General features: G+C 43.3%; 1 protein-coding gene across 10 annotated transcripts in view; it reads right to left on the bottom strand.

Annotated features, from left to right (window-relative positions):
- Positions 1-21944, bottom strand: part of APBA2 (amyloid beta precursor protein binding family A member 2) — a 231448-nt gene that overhangs the window by 79863 nt on the left and 129641 nt on the right. Inside the window, exon 1 of one of the 10 annotated variants that reach the window (XM_063639045.1) lies at positions 2505-2525. The exons of the other annotated variants lie outside the window; for them this stretch is intronic. The gene's annotated coding sequence lies outside the window, so the exon portion shown is untranslated. Of the gene's footprint in view, positions 1-2504; positions 2526-21944 lie in introns of those variants that run through there. 10 annotated transcript variants of the gene reach the window in all.

The following is a 21944-nucleotide window of genomic DNA, read 5'->3' on the forward strand; positions in this document are numbered from 1 at the left end:
CTTTATTAACCACTAAGTCATGGCAATCAGTTGGTGCATAATAAAGAACTTGGCTGGCCTTCTGGTACCTTGGAGGGAGCCACTACATCCTTGGAATCCCAAGTGATAGGAGTGTCCTTGTTATTCATGGTGGGTTCCAAAGTTTATGCAAAAGAGATGACTCAGGATGGAGGTTGGTCATGCCAGAGAGGCCAACTAGCTACTAGAGGGTTGGGGCTTTGAGACAGGAGACACGGGCTACCAGCCTGACTTCTGGGAAGGCTAGATATTGAGCTCAATCACATGGCCAACAATTTAATCAATTCACTGATTCAATTCATCATGCATCATACCCACATAAAGAATCCCAAATAAAAACTCTAGACATTGAAACTCAGGTGAGTTTCCTTTTTCAGCAATACTCTTTGATTACTGTCACACTTGGATGCTGGGAGGATAATGCATCTCTGAGGATGCCAAAGCTTTGCATCTGGAAGCCTCCCAGACTTCACCCTAGGTGTCCCTTCTTCTTCTTCTTTTTCTTTTGTTTTTTGAGATGGAGTCTCACTCTGTCGCCCAGGCTGGAGTGCAGTGGTGCCATCTCGGCTCACTGCAAGCTCCGCCTCCCAGGTTCACGCCATTCTCCTGCCTCAGCTTCCCGAGTAGGTGGGACTAAAGGCACCCGCCACCACGCTCGGCTAATTTTTTAAAAAATATTTTTAGTAGAGACGGGGTTTCACCATTATTAGCCAGGATGGTCTCGATCTCCTGACCTCATGATCCGCCTGCCTTGGCCTTCCAAAGTGCTGGAATTATAGGCGTGAGCCACCGTGCCTGGCCAGGTGTCCCTTCTTTTGTCTGGTTCCGGGTTGTAAATTTTTGCTATAATGAAACTGTCATTGTTAAGTATAGTGCTGTTCTGAGTTCTGTGAGTCATTCTAGCAAATTATCTAATTTAAGACTGGTCATGGGAACCCCTGACCAGCTGGTAAGAAGTAAGGATGGGCCTGAGGACCCCTGAATTTGTGGCTGGTGTCAGAAGTGAGAGCAGTCTTGTGGAAGACTGTGCCCATAACCTCTCACTTGGCTGATTTTGGAGAGCTGGGGAAGCAGGTTTTGAAACACGGATTTAAGGTGCAGGGAACTATTAACACATGGTAGGTGAAGAAGATGGATAAGACCATTCCTGTTGTGGACAGGGAGGTCTTACCACATAAACCAAGGAAAGGGAATGTCAAGAAGAGGTGTCAGGTGCAGAAAGGACATCAAAGAGGAGAGGGCTGGGCAGAAGACGTGGGCCTTGTCTAACCCTGATCCCAGATTGTCCTTCTGGAGGTGTCCAGTGCAGACCTTCTCAACCTGTAGCACATGCACAGATCACCCAGGCATCTGGCTGGTATGCCAATTCTCATTCAGAGGCTGGGGTGGCACCCACAGTGCAACCTCAGAGGGGCCAGCCCTGAGTGATGCAGCTTGGATAAGGATGGCAAACGCTCTCATTCCTCAGCACACAAGAAAGCCCAGATCTCACCACAGAGCCATCTCGCCACAGCTGTGGGCAGAGTCCATGCTCCCCATGCTGCAGCTGGCCAATCGGTGTGTCTGTCTGACCTGTCCACATGTACTGTCCGCCTTCTGTGTGATTTCCACAGCAGGGGTGGAGCAGCCCACAAAGTAAGGATCCGGGATCTGGTCTCAGAGGCAACAGCCTCAGAGGCACAGAACCCAGTGAGATGAAAAGTATTGAGCGCCATAGTCTTGTAGGAACTGGATCTCAGAAAACTGAACAGGGCTGGGCAGCGCTATTAACGTGAAGGCATATTTTGGCATGGGGCTGTGCTTTTGGGATGGAGGGTCCAAGAGACACATGACTTCTGATTTTCAGGCTGTCCCAACTCAGAAGTTAGTGAGATAGCCAAATGGATCACCAGATGAAAAAACTACAGTATTAGGAATTTTCAGAGAAAGAGAACCAATAGGATATATAAAAAGAGATTTATTTCAAGGAATTGGCTCACATGACTGCAGAGGCTGGCAAATCTGAAATCTGCAGGGCAGGCTGGCAGGCTGGGAACTCCAGCAGGAGTTGACATTCCAGTCTTGAGTCACAAGGGGATCTGGGGGCCGACCTTCCTCTTGGGGGAACCTCAGCCTTTGGTCTTAAGGCCTTCAACTGATTGAACTAGGCCCATCCAAATATGAAGGACAGTCTGCTTTACTCAAGGTCTACTATGTTCATCTTACCCAAAAATTACCTTTCCAGCAACATCCAGACTGCTGTTTGAGCAAAGCAGCTGGGCACCAGAGCTGGGCAAAGTTAACACACAAAATTAACCATCATGACCACACAGGAATGACTCTGCCCCTTTGACACACACTAGACACAGGCACTGGGGAGACAGGGGGAAAAAAGACAAAGTCCCTTTTCTTATGGAGGTGTCACCTCTTCCTATCCTGCCCAGAGTTACACACTTTTCTTCTAGACAGCCTTTCCAAGGAGATCCCCTCTGCTACATAACTCTCACCTCTGGCCATGAAATTCTGTGGTTAACACCATCTTCCTTTTCTCAGTATCAAGACAGCATTCTGTGCATGGCCGGCCCTTCACCCTCAACTTCCTTGGGGTAGCTGTGAGAAGTGAAGCCAGCTGAACTTCCTGGGTTGAGTGGGGACTTGGAGAACTTTTCTGTCTTACAAGAAGATTGTAAAATGCACCAATCAGCACTCTGTAAAAAAAGCACCAATCAGCACTCTGTAGCTAGCAAGAGGATTGTAAAATGCACCGATCAGCACTCTGTAAAACACACCAATCAGCAATCTGTAAAATGCACCAATCAGCAGAATCCTAAAAGTAGCCAATGGCAGGGAGGATTGAAAAGGGCATTCTGCCGGAGGCTAAGGCAGAGAATCACTTGAACCTGGGAGGCAGAGGTTGCAGTGGGCCAAGATTGCACCACTGCACTCCAGCCTGGGCAACAAGAGCAAAACTCCGTCTCAAAAAAAAAGATAAATTGGGGTACACAGAGAGACCCCAGGGGTGCACAACAGGTACAGATGGAAGAACACATGCAGGGGCATCAAGGCCAAGGAGAGACGGCCCCGAGGAGGCCAGCCCTGCTGACACCTTGATGGCGGACTCCCAGCCTCCAGAACTGTGAGGCAATACATTTCTGTGGATTCCGACACCAATTCTGTGGTGTTTTGTTACCGCAGCCTGAGCAAATGAATACAGTGCTCTTTATACTCTCTTTTAGTCCATCTGTTGAAAAACATAGATTTTTCAGATTATTTTAGAAAATTAAACCATGAGTTGCTTAGTCTCTTGTGATGACACCTGAAAAAAATGGCACGAAGACTGCTAAAAATAAAAGTATAGGAAAAGATACACCAGGCAAGTGCTAATAAAAAGAAGGCTCGTATGGAGATATTAATCGGACAAAATGAATGTAAACAACAAAGTATGCACAGGCACAAAAAGAAAAATTCCCATTAATAACAAAAATAATCCACCAAGAGCATCATGTACCTTTATAAACTTCACAACATAGTGTCAAAATATAAACCAAGCAAATAATGATAAAAGGTGAAATTAATAGCCACATTCATATTGAGATTAAAATCAAATTAATCAGACAAAAATAAGACAAGATATAAAAATTTAGATAACAATAAGATTTATTTAGAACCCCGTACCTAACAAATAGAGAAGGCAGAGGTTTTACACACACACACACACACACACACGCACACGGTTTTAACCAAAACTGCCTATGTAGCATTAGGCCACAAAAGAAATGTGACATTCTACAAAGAATCTGTACTGGCTATGCCCACTGACTACAATGGGACATTTAGAAAGGAATGACAAAAAGGCTGTGTCAGTTATCAATTTATTGCCTCCCAATTCTGAATGTACCCCTCAATATCTTCTCTGAATAAACAACAGAATTCCCTTAAGCATTCCTCCTTTATTTTTTTATTATTATTATTGTTATTTATTTATTTATTTATTTTTGAGATGAAGTCTCACTCTGTCACCCAGGCTAGAGTGCAGTGGGGCGATCTCTGCTCACTGCAAGCTCCGCCTCCCAAACCCCGTGTAGCCTGTGTGGTCTGGAGAGTCCTGCATTGAGCAATCGTTCCTTCTGCATATCTGGCACCTCTGGACGTGCAGTGCCCGAACTCACACCGTGGGCCCACCCTCAAGCCGCTGCTCCCCAGCCTGTACTCCAGAGGGTGGCCTAGTGTGACCAACAGCATCTCTACACCAGTGCTGGACTGCCTGAACCAGCAGCTGTTCCTGCTCTCCGATGCTGAACCACACCTTCCCTAACAAGCTGGTCCTTCCCTGGGGCTTTCTCGGTCTGCCCTTGCTTAGGTCCCCTCCCTCCGCCCCCATGATACCACACAGAACTTCCACCTCTTAATAGCTACTCTCTCATCATCCCTAATAATTCTATTAAATATGATGCCCCCCCTGGGGTTCCCATCTCCTGAGTGGACCCAGACTGCTACAAAGATAGTTAAATAACAAAAACAAAACAAAATATGACATGCCTGGGAAATTCTTAAACATTAAATAACTGAGGCTTAGAAAGCATTCAAAATGTAAATGATGTATTTTTAGGCATGAACAAAAGATTGGATATCACAACTAGGGGATATGGCCAAATTAGTACTCATTAGGAAATATACACATTTACTACAGAGAGTTTTTTTTTGGTAGAAAAGTGGGTTAATGTCATCTGATCTTCAACAGACCTGACAAAAACAAGCAATGGGGAAAGGATTCCCTGTTTATAAGTGGTGCTGGAAGAAGTGGCTAGCTATATGCAGAAAATTGAAACTGGACCCCTTCCTTACACCTCATACAAAAATTAACTCAAGATGGGTTAAAGACTTAAATGTAAAACCCAAAACTATAAAAATCCTAGAAGAAAATCTAGGCAATACCATTCAGGACATAGGCACCAGCAAAGATTTCATTATGAAATCGCCAAAAGCAACTGCATCAAAAGCAAAAATTGACAAATGAGATCTAATTAAACTAAAGAGCTTCTGCACAGCAAAAGAAACTATCATCACAGCAAACAGGCAACCTACAGAGTGGGAGAAAATTTTTGCAATCTAGCCACCTGGCAAAGGTCTAGTATCAAGAATCTACAAGGAACTTAAATTTACAAGAAAAAAAAACAACCCCATTAAAAAGCAGGCAAAGAACATGAACAGACACTGCTCAAAAGAAGACACTTATGTGGCCATCAAACATATGAAAAAAAGCTCAACATCACTGATCGTTAGAGACATGCAAATCAAAATCACAATGAGATACCACCTCACGCCAGTCAGGATGGTGATTATTAAAAAGTCAAGAAACAACAAATGCTGGCGAGGCTGTGGAGAAATAGGAATGCTTGTATACTGTTGGTGGGAATGCAAGTTAGTTCAACCACTGTGGAAGACAGTGTGGTGACTCCTCAAAGATCTGTAACCAGAAATATCATTTGACCCAGTGATCCCATTACTGGTTTATAGACTCAAAGGAAAATAAATCATTCTGTTACAAAGATACATGCACCCATATGTTCACTGCAGCACTACTCACAATAGCAAAGACATGGAATCAACCCAAATGCCCATCAATGAAAGACTGGATAAAGAAAGTGTGGAACATATACACCATGGAATACTATGCAGCCATACAAAGGAATGACATCATATCCTTTGCAGAAACATGGATGGAACTGGAAGCCATTATCCTCAGCAAACTAACAAAGGAACAGAAAACCAAACATCACATGTTCTCACTTATAAGTGGGAGCTGAACACTGAGAAAACATGGGCACAGGGAGGGTAACAACAAACACTGGGGCCTGTCAGGGTGGGATGAGGGGGAGGGAGAACATTAGGAAAAACAGCTTATACATGTAGGGCTTAATACCTAGGTGATGAGTTGACAGGTGCAGCAAACCACCATGGCACACGTTTACCTACCTAACAAACCTGCTGCACATCCTGCACATGTACACCGAAACTTAAAAATTAAATTAAAAAAAAAAGAAAACGAAAAGAGGGTTAATTATAAAATAAGTCTTAAGAAATGAAAGTGAAAATCAAAATGAAGGAATTAGAAAAACATAAGACTAGGCCGGGCGCAGTGGCTCACGCCTGTAATCCCAGCACTTTGGGAGGCCAAGGCGGGCGGATCACGAGGTCAGGAGATCGAGACCATCCTGGCTAACACGGTGAAACCCCATCTCTACTAAAAATACAAAAAATTAGACGGGCGTGGCGGCAGGCGCCTGTAGTCCCAGCTACTCGGGAGAATGGCATGAACCTGGGAGGCGGAGGTTGCAGTCACGCCACTGCACTCCAGCTTGGGCAACAGAGCGAGACTGTCTCAAAAAGAAAAAAAAAAAGAAAAAAAAGATAAAAGACTAAAAAAAATTAAGACAGAAATTAATTGAAAGTGGGCCCAGTATAAAAAGAATACATACCGTAAGACAAATCAAGAAAAAGAAAGAAAACACAAACATTAGAACTGAAAAGCCCATAATTACAGATGCAGAAAAATTTATAAAATTATGAGAATACTTTTCAGAAATTTATGCCAATGAATTTGCAAATCTAACTCAATGAAATGTAAGATTTTCTAAGAAAATATAAATTACCACAATTGGCTCAATAAGTAGAAAAACTGAATAGCTATAGAAGATATTTTAAAATAACAAGTTAACCTAATAAAGGCCAGACCCAGATGAATTGACAAACAAGTTTTATTACATTTTCAAGGAATAGATTACCGCGATGTCACATCTCAGAAAAAGATGGAAAGCTGAAGCAATTTATTTTATGAAAGGATAAGCACAAACTAGTCTCCAACATGAGAGAGGCAAAGATCTTACCTAAAACTTTAACAAACAGGTTCAGTGTTAGCATTAAAAACTAACACGTCATGACCAAAAATGGTTTGTATCATAAAGGGGAAGATGGCACACCCTGAGAATGTATCATACCATTAAAATTGGATATTGCCAACTTCTTATTCTGAAAATTAACAACTGAAGAGAAATAAGGATTTGGTTTTTTTTGTTTTTGTTTTTTTGAGACAGAGTCTTGCTCTGTCACCCAGGCTAGAGTGCAGTGGCACGATCTCGGCTCACTGCAAGCTCCACCTCCCGGCTTCACGCCATTCTCCTGCCTCAGCCTCCCAAGTAGCTGGGAGTATAGGCGCCCACCACCACACCCAGCTAATTTTTTTTTTTTCTGTATTTTCAGTAGAGACAGGGTTTCACCGTGTTAGCCAGGATGGTCTCTATCTCCTGGACCTCATGATCCGCTCGCCTCAGCCTCCCAAAGTGCTGGGATTACAGACGTGAGCCACCACGCCCGGCCTGTTCTGTTTTAACGATATTGTATTTCAGGGTGGTCTAACAGCTCCAGGTGATGAGGAAAATCTCTTCTTTACAGAAGAATAACAGCTAATAAATGAAAACAGTATGAGAGAATTATGAAACCACCAATTTGCAACAACTAATGAATTAACTGATTCAGGCCAGGATCACCAATGGATAACAGAGAGTTAATTGGCCACTCATATACGTGGTGCCAAAGAACTAGCCACAGATTTCTTGTCAGTCTCAAGCATAAGAAACTTTATAAAAGAAGACTCAAGCTGTCACCAGCTATAGGGTAAACGTACCTGATAGCGGTAACTTAAGCCTACCCTCAGAAGGACCCTGTATGGCAGATGCACCTGAGTGTGTTCTCTGAGCTGGGGAATCAGGTGTGGCCAACCCAGAGATTCGTTCCTTGTCTATGAGGAACATTTGACCCCCTGGAACATCCTATGGAACACAGGTCATACAGGGCATTGAGGCCCTGAGTTTTGGGGTAAATGAAGGTTGCTAGGTAGGGGTCATTAAGAGGAGGGTGTTAAGTAGAAATGCTAAATAAACTGCATAAAGTTGGCAAGAAGTTGCAGCTTTCCTGCCTAGCCCACTGCCACAAGACTGTAGGAAGGCCGATGTCATCCAGCCCGCCATTGCTGGGCCATTTCTTTTCTTTTCTTTTCTTTTCTTTTCTTTTCTTTTGAGTCGGAGTCTCGCTCTGTCGCCCAGGCTGGAGTGCAGTGGTGCGATCTTGGCTCACTGCAACCTCTGCCTCCCAGGTTCAAGCTATTCTCCTGCCTCAGCCTCCCGAGTAGCTGGGATTACAGGCACCCACCACCATGCCTGGCTAATTTTTGTATTTTTGCAAAGATGGGGTTTCGCCATGGTGGCCAGCCTGGCCCCAAACTCCTGACCTCAGGTGATCTGCCCGCCTCAGCTTCCCAAAGTGCTGGGATTACAGGTGTGAGCCACCATGCCCGGCCCATCACTGGACAATCTCTGTACGTAAGGCAGTTCTCTGGTCCAATCTGCCACCATCCATCTCCCCTGTATGCAAGCCCCTAATAAAATCCCAAGTCTTGGCCGGGCACAGTGCCTCACGCCTGTAATCCCAGCACTTTAGGAGGCCGAGGCAGGCGGATCACAAGGTCAGGAGATCGAGACCATCCTGGCTAACACGGTGAAACCCTGTCTCTACTAAAAATTACAAAAAAATTAGCTGGGCAGGGTGGCACGTGCCTGTAGTCCCAGATTCTTGGGAGGCTGAGACAGGAAAATTGCTTGAACCCAGGTGGCGGAGATTGCAGTGAGCTAAGATGGCACCACTGCACTCCAGCCTGGGCGACAGAACAAGATTCCGTCTCAAAAAAAAAAAAAAAAATCCCAAGTCTCGTTTCCTGGCTCTGGGTCTCTTCTTCAGCCTTGAACCTGGTGCTTTCCCCTTTTGAAGTTAACAGAAGTTCATCACAGCATCTTATTAATAAATGGTAACTAGTCAGATCAGTTGCTAATAATGAGACAACCACGTATTACATGTGAATTGTGACATGTTGCAACAGAATGCACACACCACCACTTATGAAGTATTCTTGCCAAGCACTTTTAGTCTGAATCTAAACATGCTTGGGTGGGTTGGATTTAATCATTCAGCAAATACCCCTTCCTCCTCCATGGGACAAGCATACTGCCCACTCCATTGATACTCGACAGTGGAATGTGAATCATCCACCTGCAAGCCCCAAGGCTACACCTCAGGCTATCTCCTGCTTCCATCCACTCCTCCTGTGTTCCTCTGACTCACCATGGGCAACACGAGCCCCATGCAGCCCCTACCCTCTAGTTTGGGTCTCAGAATAAACATGTCAGGCAGAGCTACCCCAGCAGACCTGCAACCTGAACAAACCTGCCCTTTTGCTGAACCTGCCTACAAACAGGAAGAAAAATTCTCATCCTATGAGATTCTGCTGTTGTTCCACAGCAAAAACACACAAGCCTTTGGACTGAAATTCCCGTTTATTATACTTGTTTCTCTTTTATTGTGAATTAGAAAATGTTTACTTCCATGAAAAAGGTATAAGATGGGGCCAAGTGCAGTGGCTCATGCCTATAATCCCAGCACTTTAGGAGGCTGAGGCAGGTGGACCACTTGAGGTCAGGAGTTCAAGACCAGCCTGGCCAACATGGCAAAACTCCATCTCTACTAAAAATATAAAAATTAGCCAAGCATGGGGGCAGATGCCTGTATTCACAGTTACTCAGGAGGCTGAGGCAAGAGAATCGCTAGAACCTGGGAGGCAGAGGTTGCAGTGAGCCAACATCACGCCACTATACTCCAGCCTAGGCAACAGAGCAAGACTCTGTCTCAAAACAAAAACAAAAAAAAAAGGAAAAAGGTATAATGGCCATCAAATTTGACAATCCATTCCTGATTTAAAACAAACCTTAAAAGGTAGGCCAAGAAACAAACTCCCTGAACTTGATAAAGGATATTTATCAGCCAAGTGCAGCAAAACATCTCATTTTATAGTGATGCCATAAAAGTATCCCCTGTAAATTTAGGGACAAGATTAGGAAGGCTGCTATCACTGTCACCTTTCAGTCTGGGGCTGGTTATCCTGTAGAAGTACAAACACAAAGAGACATCTCAAGAGGTGTACAGTTTGAGAAGGAAGAGGGGAAGAAGGAGGCATTTTTTTCAGACAATATTCCTGTCTTTATAGAAAATCAAGAGAATCAACGGACAAATTATTAGGACTAAGAAAAAGGTTTAGCAAGGTGGCCAGGTATGTGTTTAACATATAAATCAATGGCTCTCCTAAGCACCAGCAACAACCAAATAGAAAATGTAATAATAAAAAAGATCTCATACACAATAGCAACAAAAGTATAAAGCATCTAGGGAAAGAACATAACAAAAGTGTACAAAACTTTCAAGAAAAAATACACTGCATTCCCAGATAAAAACAAATAATACTGCATTTTAATATAGTAAAAATTTCAATTTTTAAGTATTTTAATTTGGTCCAAATCAACTTAGAAAGTCAGTGCAATTCCAAAAGAACCTCCAATGAGAATAATAAAATTCAGATGGCAGAGGAAACAATTGCAGAAACACTCTAGAAGAACAATGAAGAATATAAAAATAAAACCATAGAATTTTTTATTCCACAAGAGTATACAAATAGACCAGCAGAAGAGTCCAGAACTCATCATCTATAATAATTTACCATATGATCTCTCTCTCTCTCCCTCTCTCCATCACGCCTGGCTGGTTTGTGTATTTTTCCTGGAGACGGGGTTTCGCCGTGTTGGCAAGGCTGCTCTCAAACTCCTGACCTCCAGTGATGGCCTGCCTCGGCCTCCCGAAGCGCTGGGATTACAGACGGAGTCTCGCTCACTCAGTGCTCATTGTTGCCCAGGCTGGAGCGCGTAATCTCGGCTCGCTACAACCTCGACCTCCCAGCCGCCTGCCTTGGCTTCCGAAAGTGCTAACATTACAGCCTCTGCCCGGCCGCCACCCCGTCTAGGAAGTGAGGAGCGTCTCTGCCCGGCCGCCCCGTCTGGGAAGTGAGGAGCGCCTCTGCCCGGCCGCTCTGTCTGGGAAGTGAGGAGCGCCTGCGTCTGCCTGGCCGCTGTGCAACCTTCCAAGTGTGAAGTGACAGCCATCGTTGTAGAATGAATGAAGACACTGGCACTGATTATGTAACACCTTGGCAGCTATCTCAAGACGCTGATGGTGGAGGTATTGGAATTATAGAAGAAAGCAAACACACAAATTTGACTAAAGGCGATTTTGTGACTTCTATTGGCCCTGGCAAACCAAGGTTATTCTGGATGGAAATAGCCTTGAAAAGGTGATATATATATGAACGTATCTGATTTTTTTTCCCCTTAAAAAAAAAAAAATATATATATATATATATATATATATATTCCTTTCAGAATATGCAAAGTACAAAAAATATATACATAAAAAAAGAAAGTTGAACAGGTTGTATGGAAACCTTTGGAGCAATCTAATTTTTCAATTAAAAAGGAAGAGAGAAACATACAGACTACTACATTCACTCTGTATAGAAACATCATTAAAGAGATCCATAACCAAGAAAAAAATAATAATTTACCATATGATAAAGGTAACATTTCAAATCAGTTGGTGGGGGGAATGGGTTACAAACTTTGCAACTCATTTTTTAAAAGCTATATATATCCGTGAGTTACGCTATTCACAAAAATAAATTTCGAGAGGACTAAAGACTCATTGTAAAATAGGTGACTAAAATGTTAGATACTCAGTGTAAGGAAGCCCTTCTTAAATAAGACAATAAAAAATCATCAAGGAAAAGACCAATCGGGGAAATGCAAACCACACCATTACCTGTAAGAATGGCTAGTGTCAAAAAGATGAAAGATAAGAAGCGTTGGTGAGAATGTGCAGAAAAGAAAATCCTTGTACACTGTTGATAGGAATATAAACTGGTATCACTATTATGGAAAATAGTATGGAGGTTCCTTAAAAAATTAAAAATAGAACTTCCGCATGATCCAGCAATCCTACTGCTGGGCATACATCCAAAGGAACTGAAATCGGTATTTCAGAGAGAAGTCTGCACTCCCACGCTCACTGCGGCATTATTCACAATACCCAAGATATGTGAATAATCTAAATGTCCTTTGAGGGATGAACAGATAAAGAAAACATGGTATATACTTATAATGGAGTGTTATTCAGCTTTTAAAAAAAAGGAAATCCTGCCATGTACAGCCACACAGATGAAACTGGAGGACATTAAGTGAAATAGGCCAGGCACAGAAAGATAAATACTGCATGATCTCACTTATATTCAGAATCTAAAAAAGTCAACTCATAGAAGCAGAGAGTAGAATGGGGGTTTCCAGGAGCTGGGGGTAGGGGAAATGGAAAGATGCTGGGCCGAGGGTACGCAGTGTCAGCTATCCGAGCTGGGTAAGTTCTGGAGATTTACTATAAAGCACAGTGCCTACAGCTAACAACACTGTATTGTACAGTTAAAAATCTGCTGAGAAGGTGGATCTTCTGTTAAGTTTCTCATCACAAATCATCATCAACATAATAAAGTAGGCAGGAGGAAACGTGAGCAGGTGACGGATCTGTTTACGGCACACACTGTGGCAATAGTTTCATGGGGGTTGGCTTAGCTCCAAACTCACAAAGTTGTACATTAAATATGTACAGCTTTTTGGAGTGCAGTGGCACGATCTCGGCTCACTGCAACCTGTGGCTCCTGGGTTCAAGTGATTCTCCTGCCTCAGCCTCCCAAGTAGCTGGCACTACAGGCGTGCGCCACCATGCCCAGCTAATTTTTGTATATTTAGTAGAGATGGGGTTTCACCATGTTGGCCAGGCTGGTCTCAAACTCCTGACCTCAGGTGATCCATCCGCCTTGGCTTCCCAAAGTGCTGGGACTACAGGCATTAGCCACTGTGCCCGGCCCCCATCCTCTTTTTTTTATTTTTTAAATCTCTTCTCCCACCATAAAATTAATTTCTTTCATATTTTTTGGTCAGTCAGAATTGGGAAAGTCCCACACTCTCCTGTTCTCCTATTAACTTAACATCCCAAGCTTCCTTTCCTTTTTGGTCTTTATGAATATATTTATATGGACAGAATTAAGATAAACAAAATTGATTTCCCCATTCTCTCACTTCCTCATCTTGTCTTCCTAGACCCCACAGTTAAAACTTCGGACTCTCCTGACCCCCCAGAGCACTTATATATTGTCTGAGGTTCGTGCTGCAGTAACAGACACAGTATTGAATTGCACATACAAATGTTTGCTGGGTATATTCACTGTAAATTTTATTTAATCTGGTTTTTTGTTGTTTGGGGGTTATTTGGGAGGAGGTTGGTTTTGTTTTTTGTTTTTTGAGACGGAGTCTCGCTCTTGCCCAGGCTGGAGTGCAATGGCATGACCTCGGCTCATTGCAACCTCTGCCTCCGGGGTTCAAGCAATTCTCCTGCCCCAGCCTCCCGAGTAGCTGGGATTACAGGTACATGCCACCACACCCAGCTAATTTTTTTGTATTTTTAGTAGAGACCGGGTTTCACCATGTTGGTCAGGCTGGTCTCAAACTCCTGACCTCAGGTGATCCACCCACCTCGGCCTCCCAAAGTGCTGGGATTACAGGCGTGAGCCACAGCACCTGGCCAGTTTTGTTTTTAAATATATTAAAAAAAAAAAATCACTGGAAAAAAAATATGTACAGCTTTTGTATGGCAATCTTACCTCAACAGACTGGTTTTTTAAGAAAGAAATAAGTTTCATAATACTAAGAAAAAGGAAAAGAATGCAAATTTACTTTCTACGTTTTCTTATAATCCCTAAATAAAGTGAATTATTTAGCTACAACAATAAAGAATGTTTAAACCTGGATGAGAAAAAAAAAAAAAAAAAAAACACCTAAAACAGAAGACAACAGACTGGAAAAAAATAGTCGAAGTAAATGTATCAAAGAATGAGCGTCCAGGATGTATTAAACCTGTTTTGGCTTGTATACCCACACACCCACAAACACACACATGAACGCCAAAAAGACCTTCCTAGATATCAATAATAAAAAGATGAATAACCCCATGGGAAACTGAGCAAAAATTACAAAAGGGAAATTGACCAAAGAGAAAATACACGTGCCAGTAAACACAGGCAAATATACTTGACTTCACAAATAATCCAGGAAATGACAAAATAAAATGGAGATTTTCTCCCCATCACATCCGCAAAGTTATAATGTCGGGAACTGATGACACTGCAGGGACCAAACCACTCTGTAGCCATTTGGGAAGGGAACCTGACAGTATCTGCTAAACTGCAGAATGCAGATGACAGCCAGCACTTCCACTTCTTGCTCTCTCCCCTAGAGAAGCATTAACCCACCAGCATCACTGTTTGTGACAGCAAACATTAGGAAACAACCTAAATGTTCATCAGTAGGAAAGTGTTCATTAAACAGTATCTAGTACTGTACACACGGTCCCTGGAAACCTCTGCAGCAGTTAAAGCAAATGAGGCAGATCTCTAAGATAGACCTGTGTGTACAGTCATGTGGTTCTCCACAATACCGTGTTCTGAACAACTCCGGCATCAGAACAATGCACAGAGATACCTTCTATGTGCATAAAAACAAAACACAGCCATCTACATCTACACATGCATACATGCTTATATAAGATAACAGAGGAAAACACACTAACCACAGAGTGGTTCTCTAGGGAGAGAAAGGTTGTAGATGCAGCCAAGGGAGAACTCTGCTTTATCTCTGATGTCTGAATTTTCCTCCAGAACGCACTCCTGTGTTGCACAATTCTTCAGATGATTTACAAAGAAAACGCAAATAATTTCTGCCTAACTATAATATCCTTAATCAAAAATAAGTGATAATAAGTAATGCACCAACAGGGAATGCAAAAGGCCACCTTCCTCCTTCGAAGAATGGCCGTGTGAGGCCCAGCCCTACAGAACAGGAGGGGGAAAGGGAGAGACACGCATAGGCAGGCGACCCCCTCCTGGGCCCTCACTCCAAGAGCACAAGTCACTGGGGGTGAGGGGCTGGCCTGCAGCGTGCCCTGTCCTCTGCTTACTTTTTTCCCTTTCCAGCCCTGGCCTTAGCCAGTCTGCAGGTTTAGAGGCAAACCTGATCCCTACAGCATGGGAGAAGGTTATACCATAAACTCTGAGAGTCAATTTGCTTCCTATGCCCCAGTCTCTACTGCCTCACAACACACATCAGCCCATTTCCTCTCCTGCTTGGCAGAGATGGTCAGGATCCTCACTTCCCAGTTAAAGAAGCCAAAACTCCAAGAGAAGGTGTGGCAGGTGCAAGGTCACTGGCAGCAAGTGGGGGCCCAAGTTCTGGCCACCTCTCTCAGGTACAGAGTATCGCTCACTGGCCTCCTGGTGTTGCCCCTCCTCGCTGCCCTCTCCAACTACAGGTTCCTCCTTATGGAGCTACCATATCCTGTCACTCCTGGACCCTACTGTTTTCTCAGAGCTTGGGAGAGGAACAGTTGGCTTCATTAGAGCCCAAGAGCCAAGTTACCTGGCCTCAAACTTCCCTGGCAGCTCCAGCTCCATCCCTAGCCAGAGGCTGCTCAGTGGCCACACCTGCCACCAGGCGGCCCCTCCTGGATCCTGCTCTGCACAGCTGCCCTTCCCATGCTTCCTGTCCCAGCCCTGATGACTCCTCTGGCAGAAGGAATGCTGGCCCCTCCCCGGGAAGCCAGTTCATCCTTCTTGCTCATAGGTCCCTGAAACTTCATTCACTGAAGTCTCTGTAGGGATATATAATTCCTCCCAATCTGCAATTTGCCAAAGGCACAGAAAGAGAATCATATGGATGCAATCAAAGTCTTCCAGGTACCCAGCACAGTAAAACGCAGAGTGGTTTTGCTGCACGGTAATTACACCGACTCTCCAGAGGCCCAGCACTGTCACCCAAGACTATACAACGCTCAGCCCTGGTTGCACATTAGAATTGCTGAGGAGGGAAAATCTGTATTTCTACCTACCCATCTCTATCAATATCTCTATTTATCAACCAATCAATACGCAGACCCCAATCCAACAGATTTCATCCAGTGGCCCTGGGACAGTCCCCCAGGAGAGGTAGTTTTTAATGCTTCCAGGTGATGCTAATGTGCAGCCACATTGCAGACACTCCAGTCAATTTTCAGTGCTTCACTTCTCAATGGGAATTAACAACCACAGCTCACAGATCTGGGAGGAAGGTCTCAAACAGGAAGAAGAAAATCCAGGCAAGCAAGTGCAAGGACAGCAAAGGAAAAATGATAGTGAAGGAAACAGAAGTAATTGTCAAAAAAGAAACAAAATAACAAATTAATGCCTTTAAATAAATAGAAGAAGATATTGCCTCCAAAACACAAAGATACAGTGCTACAAAATAAGAAATTATGAAAAATAGAAAGAGCCCTCAGAGAGAACTCAGAGAGCCACAGTAAAAGCAAGCATAAACATTTCAATACAGGTATTTAAAGTCATTGAAGTATCCCAGAAAACAGAACAGAAAGAAATGAAGATGGTGCCGGGCACATTGGCGCATGCCTGTAATCCCAGCACTTTGGGAGGCGAGGGTGGATGGATCACTTGAGGTCAGGAGTTCAAGACCAGCCCGGCCAACAAGGTGAAATGCCGTCTCTACCAAAAATACAAAAATTAGCCGGGCACAGTGGCTGGCTCCTGTAATCCCAGCTACTCTGGAGGCTGAGGCAGAATTGCTTGAACCTAGGAGGCGGAGGTTGCAGTGGGCAACGGAGAGAGATTCCATCTCAAAAAAAAAAAAAAGAAAAGAAGATGGAAAAATATGAAAGAAAAGAGAGACTTCAAAGATAGAATGAATAGGTCAAAAACCAGATAGATGGGAATTCCAGAAAGAGAGAAAAGAGAAAATGGAGAAATTAAAATAGAGAAAATAAGAGGAAACCTCCCAGAAGTGGGTGCAGCGAGCTCTGGGTACATCTGGCCTTGGTTCTGACCCTCTTCCCACCACAGCCCTTCAGATGCCCCAGAGCAGGGAGCAAGGGCCTCAAACTGCAAAGCCTCCTATCCTCAAGCAGGCAGGTACCACTCTATGCACAAACACCCACTGAATCAGGGGTACCCGGGACCCAACACTCCTTCCTCCAAAGCTCTGCCTGGCTGTCATCATTATTGTCTTTTCACAAACTGAACTTACACAGTTATTTTGATGAGCTTTCTTAGAAACAAAAATGTAAATCACCAAATGTATTTAATAAGCATCATTTGATGAAAGGAACAGGTTAAAATTTGAAGATAAAAAAGGAAGGAAGAAGGAATAGAAAGAGACGAAATGCAGGGAAAGAGAAACAGAGACAGAAAAGCAAAGGAGAAACAGGCAAAGAAGGAAGGGAGGGGAGAGAAAAGCCCAGACACCATCGGAGGAGACACCTGCACCCAGTAACACACTGACAGGGGGTGACACATGGACAGAAAAAAAGAGCAGCCATTTCTCTCTCCCCGCCAGGCTCACTGCCTGAGTTACAAGGTGCACAAAATAATGACTCCCTTCTGAAGAGCCAGCCAGCTATTCCCAGTTTTCCCCTGGCTCTTGATTTCTAACCTTCCCTCCTAATAATCCAGGCCTGCACACTGTCAGTGTCACTTAGTCCCCACACTCCTGCAAGTCAGAGGCTGGGATTGTTGTCTCCATACTGGGAGGCCTTCCCTGACTCACCAAAGGTCCCACAGAGAATATCAGGACCAGGAAGTGAGGGATCTTCCCATAAAAATAATAAGCGTGAATTCGTGCTTCCTCATGACATGCATGCTCATTAAGCTCTGTTGCTTTACCTATCAAAGGGGATAATAAAAGCTTACCTCGTTTCTGGGTTGACCAGAGGTAGATATGTTTGGTTTGTTTGTTTGTTTTTTGAGACTGAGTCTCACTCTGTCTCCAGGCTGGAGTGCAGTGGCACCATCTCAGCTCACTGCAACCTTCGACTCCCTGGTTCATGTGATTCTCCTGTCTCAGCCTCCCAAGTAGCTGGGATTACAGGCATGCGCCACAATGCCCAGCTAATTTTTGTATTTTTAGTAGAGACAGGGTTTCACCCTGTTGGCCAGGATGGTCTCGATCTCTTGAACTTGTGATCCACCCGCCTTGGCCTCCCCAAAGTGCTGGGATTACAAGCGTGAGCCACCGCACCCAGCCAACCAGAGGTAGACATGTTGACCCAGTTCCTGCACATACACACACAGTTCCTCACAATCATTCTGGGAAGTGGGGGGCCGGGGGGCAGTGGCCAAAACCAAGACCTAGCACTGCAAGACCACCACACGGCTGGTGGCCAGGGTCCCTGCCTCCTGGCCCAGAGCGACTTCCTCCAGAACCCCTTTCACTCTTGTCCCCCCACACACCTGGCTCATGATCTACTATTTGGATGCAGTTGTCACTGAGCAAGCAAGTTTCCAAACAGTGGGTGGATTTTCAAAAATCCCATTAGCATGTGAGCAAGAAATCCCAAGTGTCTGACGAACACTTTCTTATCATTTTTTAAAATGTATTCACTCAACTAACAATGATTTTTCTTCTTCCTGACTTGATAATAAGCCCTCCACTAACAATGATATCCAGGATCTGGGTTCTAAAAGATTCTCTCCCTCTTACCATCCGCCAGCTGACCAAACTGGTGAGTGTGGCTCCCGGGAGACGGCAGGCAAACCACAGACAGGAGAGGGGCTGCCCCCTTAGGATGGGATTTAGCAACTGAGATTGTCAACCCCAGGAGAGCTGGGCACATTTTTTTTGTCTCTTAACACTGGAATTTTATTCTACTACAGATGCTGTAAAGAAATAAATGAAGGACCCCAGGCACTCATTGTGCGGTGTGCTTACTCTGCAACTGCTCTGGACAACACCCACTCTGGAAAAGACAACTTGATGGCTGATTCTCCAACAGCATGCCTCTCACCTCCAACAGCACTCAGAAACAGGTATCCTGGGCCAAGCAACGTGGATCCCATTCATTTCTCCTTATTTCCCTTAACAATCATAGCAGTCATGTAAACATCAGCAAGACAGAAAGCGCTGTTCTTCAAGCACAAATCCGACAATACCAAAGGTGGCTTCAGCTCATCTGCAACACAGCCTCATTAGAAACCAAAAAAAAGTCCACATCCAACACCTACACTGTAGACTGATTTGGGCAATACAGAAATGGAGTCACCTTCAAGGTGATTTTGAAGGAAATGGAGAAAAAGAGAAGTGACAGGAAAAACACATGTAAATGTTTCTTAAAGACTCAAATAATGTCCAGGCCTGGTGGCATGTACCTGTAGTCCCAGCTACTCAGGAGACAGGCAGGAGGATCACTTGAGCTCAGGAGTTCAAGGCTACAGTGAGCTATGATGGCACCACTGCACTCCAGCCTAGATAACAAAGTGAGACCCTGTCTCTTTAAAAAAAAAAAAAAAAAAAAAAACAAAAAAAAAAAAAACGGTCAAATGACGACTGAGTAATCTGCAGAAGGGTGAGCTCAAATCTGATTCTAAAACAAGGTTTTAGAACAGCTCTGTTCAACAGAAATTTCTGCAATGATAGAAGTGTTCTATCTGCACTGCCCAATATGGCAGGCATTGAACACTTGAAACATGGTTAGTCCAATAGAGAGACTGCATTTTTTGTTTGCTTCATTTTAATTCATTCAAATTAAATTTAAATGGCCATATGTAGCAAGTAGCTGCCATTATGGACAGTGCAGTTCTAAAATGCATTTATTAAAGGATTGTTTTGGGATCACATCTAAGAAAAGTGGTAATTATTAGAGCTAAAAATGAATTCAGTAAGAATAAGTTTGTGAAATTAGCCTCATTTCTTTCTCTGATATAGAATCTGCAAAGGCAGTTAAGGGAGATCTGGAAGAGAGCATACCTGGACTTTAGCAAGGCAGGATTTTGGCAGGTCCTTCCCAACGTTCTTGTGGATCATCTGAAATATGTGAGCTGCAGGCAGCAAAGTGAGATGGAATAGGGGCTACCTGCATGAGCACATTAAGCAGGCATCGATTCAGGGAAAACTGTCTGTGGGGATTCTCCAATTATCTGGCTCTTTTCAGCCCTGGATGATGATAAAGCACATGGCAGCTCTTCAGAACTGTAGATGACACAAAACTGGGATGCAGACTTGAAGGGGATGTAAAAATATCAGGTCAAGTTCAGGGATGGCAGCAGTAAAGTTTAGCAAAAGCATACACAAAGATCTTACGTATCCTGCTTGATTGAAAAAGATACGCTTTCACTGCCAGATATGCTAATGTGAATCACAAACCTCATCTCTGAAGCAATCTTCTTACACAAGTCCATTATTAACCATATAGGAGGCTTAATTTCTTTAAGGCCTAACTAGAAATCTGCACCAGTAATTACACTGTCCCATTAGACTGAAAAGCCTATTTTACATAGTTCACTCCAATTGCTCCTTTCATCAAGCACTTTTATGATGAATACTATCTTCCAAGGTCATTATTTATTTCCTTACCTTAAAGAGAGGGTGGAAGCCAATTCTTTGCTAAAGCCCTTGTGACTAAGGACATAAATGAATGAAATGCAAAGAATGATTCATTTTCCTATATGACATAACATCTTCATTACTCAGGATAGTTGCTGTATGGGTGCAAAGCATCAGATATTAAAATATTATGAGGCACCATCAACCATGACATAGTGGGTGAAGTAAAAAAAAAATATTATGTCTGAAGAATTCCACCAACCTGCTATGATGCACTAGCTTGTGTCAGACTAATCCTCTCACCAAGAACAACTAGAAACTCTTGACGAAATTTTTTTAAATGATCTCTGTGGAAGCATCAGAGAGCTACCAAGGCAGCTAGGACTTGAGGGGCTGAGATCATGACAAGTAGATAATTACCCAGAAATAAGCTCTGCATTCTGTGCTGCTTTTCTCGTCAAGGCATTTGGGGATTCATGAGTGATGGAAGCCAAAAGGTTAAAAACACGCACAGGAAGAAAGTAGTGGTTAAGAGGCAACAGGGCTAAGCAGAACTTTCAGTAGTCTCAGAGGACTGGGGAAATAAGAAACTGCAATTTATGGCTAATAAGGCAACAAGAACTTGAGGGTCCAAATTGGTAGAGTTGAAACAACACAGACGGGTGAGTCTGCTATCTTAGGAAAGGGCAAAAGCTGGAACTATCTGAACAACAAAATTAATAATGCATTACTGGTTTATAGCCCAAAGTATAAAATAAATATCCGTGAGTCCATACAAATATAAATAAATGAATGAGAAAATAAATGAGTGAGAAAAGACCAATCTCCCTGTGCAGAATTGCAAGTAATTTGTGTAGATACTGTCCCCTCATGGAGATGGTACATAACACTCAGATGATTGAGGGTAACATCAGCAGTGATAAATTATGTAGCCCTGATTTGATAGGATAAGAATGGCACTTTTTCAGATGGGATCTTCTGCCCCAAAGCCCATAGTCCCTATTGAACCATGAGAAAAATGCCAAGCAAACTCAAATTGAAAGATATCCTATAAAATACCTGAACAGTACTCTTGAAAATTGTCATCATCGGAAACAAGGAAAGTCAGAGGAACTGTCACAGTCTAAAAGAACCTAAAGCGACATGATAACTGAACTCAAAGCAGTCTCCTAATAGAATCCTGGAACAGCAAAAGGATATTTGATAAAATCTAAGAAAATGTGAATGAAGCACGGACTTCAGTTAATAATAATGCATTGGCACTGGTTCATTAATTGCAACAAATGTACCATACTAATGTGAGATGTCAACAATAGGGAAAAGTAGGTACAGGATGTATGGGAACTCTCTCTACCATCTTCACAACATCTCTGTGAATTTAAACTATTCTAAAGCGGTAAGTTAAAAAAGAAAGTTTATATACTTATATTGGCAATTAGACAAACTAGATTTTACGAAAAGAAGCATTCTTATGGAAAAGAAAGAATTCATAATTAAAAAGGGCAACCTACTATGAATAAACTCTAAATTTATATGTATCTAGTTAAATGCACT

The sequence above is a fragment of the Symphalangus syndactylus genome, chromosome 5 (genome assembly GCF_028878055.3).
Source record: "Symphalangus syndactylus isolate Jambi chromosome 5, NHGRI_mSymSyn1-v2.1_pri, whole genome shotgun sequence".
NCBI lineage: Eukaryota > Metazoa > Chordata > Mammalia > Primates > Hylobatidae > Symphalangus > Symphalangus syndactylus.